Here is a 9,498-nt window from a genome sequence, read left to right on the forward strand (position 1 = left end):
AATAATAGACTGGTGTTCTGTGAATTTTACTTTTGTCCACCCCAATCCAACACCAACACCTCCAAGTCACGAATGAGGGAGGGATGTATAACATAAGAACTGGGAACAGTAGAAGGCCGTCCTGCCCTTTGAAACTGCTCTGCCATTCAATAAGATCATGGTTGATCATTTCGTGGACATGACCATTTATTTACGTTCTCACCGTGTCCATTAATTAATTACATTTTTAAAAATCTAACTTAGTTTTAAAAACGTTTTCTGAACTAGCATCAACTACTTCCCTGGGCAATGAATTCCATAGAGGTCAAGAATTTCCTTCTCAATTCAGTCTTAAATTTGCTGCCTCCAGTCTTATGGTGATGCCCTCTTGTCCTAGCTTCACCTGCCAGTGGAAACACCCTCTCTAATTCTATTTTATCCATTCCATTCATTATTTTATGTGTTTCCATTCTTCTGAATTCCAATAAATATAATCCCAATCTACTCAGTCTCTGTTAAGCCAGTCCCCTCAACTCCACAATCACTCTAGTTAACGTCCTCTGCACCCCCTCTCGTGCCAGTACATCCTTTCTCAACTAAAGAGATAAAATCTACATGCAGTACTCCAGGTGTGGCCTCACCAGCACCCAAATACAGCTGGAACATTACCTCTGCTTTTAAACACAATCCCTTCAGCAATGAAGGACAAAATTCCATTTGCTTTCTGAACTGATTGTTGTACCTGGTGGTCAACCTTCATGCAGAAGAATGCTCAGGTCCCTCTGCAAAGCAAATGATGCAACTTTTTAACATTCAAGTATTTTTAAAAAAATGTTACTACAACCAAAGAGTGTAAACTTGATATTTACAAACATTCTATTTCATTTGACAGACCACTCACTCAATGTATCTCTGTTCCTCTGCAAAGTTTCACAGTCCTCCGCTCACTTTGTTCCGCTAATCATCTTGGTGTCACATGCAAACTTTGACACCCTACATGTGGTTCCAACTCCAAATCATCTGTATCAATTGTAAATAATTGCAGTCCCAACACCGATCCCTGAGGCACACTGTTTATCAATGATTGCCAGGCAGAATAATACTTATTTATCCCCACACTTTGCTTCCTATTAGTCAACCAATCTTCTACCCATTACACCATGCACCCTTATATTATGCAACAGCCTCTTGCACAGCACCTTGTTGATGGTCTTTTGGAAATCCAGCTGCACCACATCGACTGGGTCCCCGTTGTCCACCTTGCTTGAAATGTCTTCATAGAATTCCACAAGATTGGTCAAGCATGACCTGCTCTTCATGAACCAATGCTGTGTCTGTACAATGGGAAAATTTCTTTTGAGATTCCCTGCTATTTCTTCCTTCATAATAGACCCAAACATCTTTTCCACTACAGAGAATAAACTAACTGGTATATAATTCCCCACTTTTTGCCGACCTCCTTTTTAAAACAGTGGCATCACTTTTAGTGTTTTCCAATCTGCTGGGACTGCCACAGAGTCCAGTGACATTTGGAAAATTACTGCCAGTGCATTTGCTATTTTTCCTGGCATCTCTTTTAGTACCCTGGGATGCATTCCATCAAGGTCAGGAGACTTTTCTATCGTTAGCTCAATTACCTCCAAACAGTCTAAAACTAGTTGTTCTGTAATAATGATAGTTTCCAAATCCTCACCTACTTTTGTCTCTTTGCTAGTTACTGGAAAGATATTCGTATCCTCCACTGTGATATCCCATAATTAAATGCTTCTTCTTATTTTCCCCAAAAAGGACCAACATTTACTTTAGCCATTCTTTTCTCGTTTTATATATATATATATATATATATATATATATATATATTTATATAAACTTTTGCTCTCTGTCTTTATAGTCTGCTAGTTTATTTTTCACATGTTCTATATTACTTTTCTTTCTAGCTCTTTTGTGGCTTTTGGTTGACCTTTAACGTTTTCCCAGTTCTAGTTTCATGCTGTTTTTGGCCACTTTGTACACCTTTTCTTTCAATTTGATTTTCCAGAACAGCAACCCAATTCTCCAAGCATTTCACATACTCTTTCTTCTTGCGACGTCACTCTCGAACTGCTTCCCTGTTTTTCATGAGGCGGATTTCATGTTTACGAGTGGTTTCTTCAGCATTCTGGGGCTGGCTTTGCCGGACTGGTGAAGATGCCATAACCATTCCCTGGCCAGCAGTGGAGTTACGAGTTATACGGATCTGATAGGTTTGGACATCTCCAGCAGCACCTTGTACAAGCACTTGGCTGCCCGACACAAAGATTTGTTGTCCATCAGGGCTCTGTACAATGGCTGCTCCAACCTTGGCTGTAGCTGCGTTGGTCATTGTTAGTGTCTGTAGTCCTTGCAATTCATCTGTAACATTGTTGGCCAGCTGAACTGCTCCCTCCATGTAATAGCAATGTATTGTCCACTGCTAGTTTGATAGATGTGTGTCTGCATCGTCGTTGTAGCAATAATGAGACAGTCTCTTCTTCTGATTTCTCCTCATCGATTTGTTGGCACACTGGGGGTGATCAGAAGAAAGTTCATTCAGGATTTTCCTGTATGAAAGCCGACTCGATAGAATTTCTCTCCGTTTCTGAGAGTCAGTCATGCTATCCACAGAGTCCTGGAAGTCCTCATTTTCAAGTATAGTAGAAATCTGAACAGTCTGAACTTGAGGGGACTGCATGACTGAGGACTGAGCTGCTTGGATAACTCCTTGGACTCGAACAGTCTGCCCATTCGGCAATTGCACTAAAGTTACTGCTGAACCTGTTGATTGGATCCCAGGCATGGTTATCTGCATGATCACATTATCTATTAATGATCTGGATGAAGGGTCTGGGGGTATTCCAACGAAGTTTGCTGATGATACGAAGTTAGGTGGACAGGCAAGTAGTACTGAGGAAGTGGGGAGGCTGCAGAAGGATCTAGCCAGTTTGGGAGAGTGATCCTGGAAATGGCTGATGGAATTCAATGTGAGCAAACGCGAGGTCTTGCACTTTGGAAAAAATGAATACAAGCATGGACTACTTTCTAAACGGTGAGAAAATTCATAAAGCCAAAGTACAAAAGGATCTGGGAGTGCAAGTCGAGGATTCTCTAAAGCTAAACCTGCAGGTTGAATCCATGATTAAGAAAGCGAATGCGATGTTGTCATTTAGCGCAAGAGGGTTGGAATATAAAAGCAGCGATGTGCTATGGAGACTTTAAAAAGCTCTGGATAAGCTCCATTTGGAGTACTGTGTCCAGTTTTGATCCCCACACCTCAGGAAGGGCATACTGGCACTGGAGCGTGTCCAACGGAGATTCACACGGATGATCCCTGGAATGGTAGGTTTAACATCCGAGGAATGGCTGAGGATCCTTGGATTGTATTCATTGGAGTTTAGAAGGTTAAGGGAGATCTAATAGAAACTTACAAGATAATACATGGTTTTGAAAGGGTGGACTCTAGGAAATTGTTTCCATTAGGTGAGGAGACTAGGACCCGTGGGTACAGCCTTAGAATTAGAGGGAATCAATTCAGAACAGAAATGCGGAATCATTTCTTCAGCCAGAGAGTGGGGCCTGTGGAATTCATTGCCACGGAGTGCAGTGGAAGCTGGGACGCTAAATGTCTTCCAGCAGAGATTGATAAATACTTGATGTGACAAGGAATTACGGGCTACGGGGTGAATGCAGGTAAGTGAAGTGGAAATGCCCATCAGCCATGATTAAATGGCGGAGTGGACTCGATGGGCTGAATGGCCTTACTTCCACTCCTATGTATTGTGGTCTTATGGTCTAATCTGATCACTTTCCTCAGATACCCATTGCCAAGTATGCCTTTTCATACAGTCCTTCCTTTTCACTGCAATAGACCTTTGTAAAATGTCTTTGAAAATCTTCCACTGGTCATCAACTTCCCACGATAAAATTTTTGTTTCCAGTCTACTTTATCCAGATTCTCCCTCATTCTATTGTAGTTCCAGGTGTTCAAGCACAGAACCCAGTTATTAGATTTTATCTTCACACTCTCCATTTGTATTCTAATTCAACCATACGGTGATCGCTTCTTCCCAGGGGATCCCTAACTCTGAAGTCATTAATTATTCCTCCCTCATTGCACAGGGCCAGGACTTGGATAGCTTGCTCCCTTGTCAGTTCCATTTCATACTGTTCAAGAAAACTATCATGAATACACTTAATGAACACCTCAAGGCTATCTTTTTTGCAAAGCTGGTTTGACCAATCTACATGTAGATTAAAATCACCCAGGATAACAGCTGTACCATTTTTACTGCATTAGTTATTTATTTGTTTATTGCCCATGCCAATGTGATGTAATTATTTGGTGGCCTATACACTACGCCTAACAGTGACTTTCTTGTTAGAATTTTGACTGCATCATTCCTGTTTCTCCTAATGTATGACAATAACAACAACTACTTGCATTGTATGGAACTTTCACAACGGAAAATCTCCTAAGGTGCTTCATGAATGATCAAAACATTGATTAACGAGAATGATTTTAAAGTACATCTTAAAAAGGAGGATAGAGAAGGTTAGGGAGGCTATTCCGTAGACTTCTGCCCTTGACAGCTCCAACTGAGGAGTGATGCAGGTGGGGTGGGTTGAAAAGGGAACGTGCAAAGGGAAAAAGGAAGAGGGCAAGCAGTGCATAAAGTCTTAAGGACAGACGAGGTTCCAAACTCAGTCTGTCTATCATCGAGAGTATGGCTGCCTCATGGACTTTGAAGCACTGCAACAGGTCTATGCATGTCATGACTATAGTGCTAAAAGAGAGCTCTGCTGTCTTAAACAGTGACGGATCTTGTATTGTGGGCTTATGAAATGCCACTGATCTCTACCAAACATGTACGAGGTAGAATCAGGGCAATAATAAGATGCTGCAACAGGAGGGGAACAGGTAACTCCACACAAAACCCGACTCCTTCTCACATATTTTCACCTCCAAAACTGAGGTATTTCCAGAAAAGCTCCTTTATATCCCACCAAAACACTTTACTCCACAATCGTGGTATTTGGCTGTGCACAAGGAGGAGTGGAACAGACTGTATTGGGACCCTGAAACACTTGGGAAAGACTAAAATCATGTGAGTATTGAGAGCCCCATCACGTTTTCTATTGTTTTTACTCGGTTTCTGACTTCCCTTGTTTTCCCTCATGAACCTGTTCAAAGTTGTTTTTACACACCCCTGCACCATCTGTGAATTGAACGCCGGCCTCTCGGTCCAAGATTCGGGATATTTTCACCGCAACACAAACCAACGACTCCAACTTCCCTTGTCCCCGAATGTTTCTGTTGCTTAGCTACTGAGTCGCGCCTCAATCAACACTGCAATTGGGAGGATGGGGCGTAACTAGAGGACAGATCAGCGTCCGGTCCTCCAACCAGTGAGGAGCGGGGACAATGCTTTCTCGGGTGTGAACGCTTCAGAATTGGTCAGAAAGTAAACTGTTTTGCAGGATTGATCATTCTCACGACATAGTGGAGCATTAAACCCCTCCCATAAACCAATGTGAGGTTTAAAGAAATAATTAAGATGTAAATCTGACAATGAACATATTTCCAATCGATTTACACAACTCGAGTAACAAACTTATTTTCAAACTCCCAGAACGATTGGTAATTTACATACCTGGCCGGTATGGTTAAATTGGACCGAAAAATCTTTTTACATATTAACCATCTCAATGACTGTAACTCGACAGAGCCATTGTTAATGTCTAATATTTCCCCCGTGATTCTGTGCAGATATGAATATTCTTTTTTAACTCACTGATCACCTCCGACGCACGAACAGTTTGGTTTCTATGAAGAGCATGCGCAGTGTCACATTAACGAGGACAGGCGAGACATGGAGCAGTTTTCTCCGGGTGCGGCTACGATCGGCTTCAGAGAGCGGCGCGTGGGAGACTCAATGGGAGAAAGGAGCTGAAAGAATTCATAAGATGCGGACATAGTTGAAAAAAACCCGAAAAAGATCCTCCAGGCCCGGATAAGGAGATGATGGTCTCTGTCGGGAAAGCGGCCCAGGGCCACGACTGCCATTTGTTGTGGGAAGAGGGAGCACGGACCTCAGAGCCGCCATCTTGAGAAGGTCAATGTGCAGGAGGGCGGGGCTATCGGGGTCTAGGACAATCGGAGGAAAGACTCACCTTAGATCACTTCACTAAAGACATGAATGCACTCGGTGGATTTTTCTTAACATCAGCAATTGTTTAATACTCACTTACAGGTTTTTAATTACATCTTTTTTGAAGCATTTGATTCACATTCAATCATTTGCAATGACGGGATTTGAACCTGTGTCCAGAGCACATTTGCTGAGTTTCTGGATAAATTATCTCACAATAATACCACTAGGCCTTCACTTCACCTGCTCACAGGTTGCGCAGCCCAGTGCAACATGAATCAAAACCCTTTCTTCCTGCACAATTGTTTGATCTTGCACTCTGGTGATATCACTTAGTATCTTTCCATGTGGTATCCCTCACTGTGTGGGTCTAATTTTTGCCTCTGTCAGTGTCCCTCGCTCTTGCAGCTACTCCAGATCCTGAGTCAACAGAATTCTCCACTCCAGAGAGACAATGGAGACTGGGATGTTCCAGATTTCTTTGGGACTCAGTGCCATTTGACATGCGTAGCCCTCACTGCATCAGTCGAATTTCCCATTCTGTCTATCTCTCTGTCTCCTGTAGGGACTCAGGACGGTCCTGACCGTATAGACTTCCCAGCTGCTGGGTGTCTCATTCATCACCTCATTGAAGATGGTTTGTCAGCCAGAGAGACAAAGTGCTGGGAGATCTGGAGCCTTCAATATATCCTGCAGTGAGGTAAGATCACTCACAGTGCACCGAGCAGAGAGCAATGAGAGGGCTCCAAACATCAGCTAACAGGACAAGACATAGCTATAGTGCTGGAGGGGGGCTCAGTACAGACACACCCCAGGTTGAGTCACTGTAGTTCTGTTGTACTAAGACAACATCGGGAATGTCACAGTCATTAAGCAGCCTGTGCTGTCTTAGTGAGCATCAGTACAACAGAGGGGAAAGCAGGCATCCCACAAGAGCGTGGGAATGCCATCTGGGAATGTTCTGTTCTGTGTTCCCTCTCCCACACTGTATCTGTGGCTTGTCTTGTGGATCAGTGTCTTCAATCATTCTAACGGTAAAACTTTTCCTATCTCTGTACTTTCCTCCCCTCTCACCAATCACTTCACATGTTTCAAACCTGCTCCAGTCCAGACTACCATCCATATCTCTCTAACTTACTTCAGTCTCGATAACATGCCTTGTCACGATAGTCCACTCCCCCAATAGCCCAAGACTTAGGGTCTGCTCCTGTGCTGCATGACTCTCTGGTCGAAGTCATCAATGCTGACCAGGTTTCCTGTACTGAATGAGTTGCATTTCCCTTCGTTTGGCCCATGGCCCTTCAAACCTTATCCTCTCCATGTTCCTGCCCAAAAGTCTTTTCCATGTTGTAACTGTTCTTGTTAATCCCATGAGCCCCTGCCAGTCCGTTCCGTATATGAATCGTCCTCTGTGGAAAATAATACCCCTCAGATCTCTCTTTAGGTCTTTGCTCTCGGTCACTCCTCAGGCCTTACCCATCCTGCTATGGGATGCAATCCTTCCCAGGTACAGACTCCCGTCGGGCCTTACCCATCCTGCTGTGGGACACAACCCCTCCCTGGTACAGACTCTCGTCGGGCCTTACCCATCCTGCTGTGGGACGCAACCTCTCCCCGGTGCAGACTCCCCTCAGGCCTTACACATCCTGCTGTGGGACGCAACCCCTCCCTGGTACAGACTCCCCTCGGGCCTGACCCATTCTGCTGTGGGAAATAATCCTGCTCCAGTACTTACTCATTCGGGCCTTAACCATCCTGAAGTGGGACACAACCCCATCCCGGTACAGACTGCTCTTAGGCCTTAACCATTCTGCAGTGGGACACAATCCCTCACTGTTACAAATTGCCCTCTGGCCTTACCCATCCTACTGTGGGACACATCCCCTCCCCGGTACAGACTTCCCTCAGGCCTTACCCATCCTGCTGTGGGACACAACCCATTCCCGGTACAGACTCATCTTGGGCCGTACCCATTCTGCTGTGGGACACAACCCCAGCGTCGTGCAGACTCCACTCGGGCCTTGCCCATCCTGCTGTGGGACACATCCCCTCCCTGGTACAGTCTTCTCTTCAGACTTACACATTCTGCCATGGGACACAACCCATCCCGGATACAGACTCACGTCATGCCTTACCTATCCTGCTATTGGACACAACCCCTCCCCGGTACAGGCTCCACTCGGGACTTACCCATCCTGCTGTGGGACAAAACCTCTCCCCGGTACAGGCTCCCCTTAGACCTTACCATCCTCCTCTGTGAAGCAGACCATCCCCGGTACAGAGGACCTTTGAGCCTTACCCGTCCTGCTGAGGGACACAACCACACGGGTACAGACTCCCCTCGGGCCTTACCCATTCTGCTGTGGGACACAACCCCTCCCCGGTACAGACTCCTCTCGGGCCTTACCCATCCTGCTGTGGGACACAACCCCTCCCTGGTACAGACTCCTCTCGGGCCTTACCCATCCTGCTGTGGGACAAACCCCCTCCATTGTACAGACTCTCCTGGGGTCTTACCCATCCTGCTGTGGGACACAACCCCTCCCTGTTACAGATTCCTCTCAGGCCGTACCTATTCTGCCATGGGGCAAAACCCCTCTCTGGTACAGAATCCACTCGGGCCTTACCCATCTTGCTGTGGGATTGAATTCCTCCCTGGTACCGCCTCCCCTTGAGCCTTACCCATCCTGCTGTGGGACACATCCCCTCCCCGGTACAGACTCAGCTCAGGCCTTACCCCTGCTGTTGTGGAACACATCCGTTCCATGGTACAGACTCTCCTGGGGCCTTACCCATCCTGCTGTGGGACACAACCACTCCCCAGTACAGACTCCCCTCTGGCCTTACCCATCCTGCTGTGGGACACAACCCCTACCTGGTACAGATTCCTCTCAGGCCATACCTATTCTGCTGTGGGACACAGGCCCTCCCCAGTGCAGACTCCCCTCGGGCCTCACCCTTCCTGCTGTGGGACTCATCCCCTCCCCAGTACAGACTCCCTTAGCCTTACCCATCCTGCTGTGGGACACAATCCCCTCCCCGTAACAGAATCCCCTCAGGCCTTACCCCTCCTGCCGTGGGACACAACCCCTCTCTGGTACAGATTTCCCTTGGGCCTTACCAATCCTGCTGTGGGACACAACCCTTCCCCAGTACAAGCTACCCTCAGGCATCACCCATCCTGCTGTGGGACACAACCCCTCCCCAGTAAGACTACGCTCAAACCTCAACCATCCTGCTGAGACACAAAACCCCACTTGGGTACAGACATCCCTCTGGCCTTACCCAACTTGCTGTGGGACTGAACTCCTCTCCCGTACAGACTCCCCTTGGGCCTTACCCATCCTGTTGTGGG

At 46.1% G+C, this 9,498-nt stretch overlaps 1 pseudogene; it reads right to left on the reverse strand.

Moving 5' to 3' along the window:
• Window positions 1-2,068: 2,068 nt before the first annotated feature.
• Window positions 2,069-2,794, reverse strand: LOC140486838 (cyclic AMP-responsive element-binding protein 1 pseudogene; annotated as a pseudogene).
• Window positions 2,795-9,498: the final 6,704 nt, after the last annotated feature.

Source organism: Chiloscyllium punctatum, chromosome 16, assembly GCF_047496795.1.
Source record: "Chiloscyllium punctatum isolate Juve2018m chromosome 16, sChiPun1.3, whole genome shotgun sequence".
Lineage (NCBI taxonomy): Eukaryota > Metazoa > Chordata > Chondrichthyes > Orectolobiformes > Hemiscylliidae > Chiloscyllium > Chiloscyllium punctatum.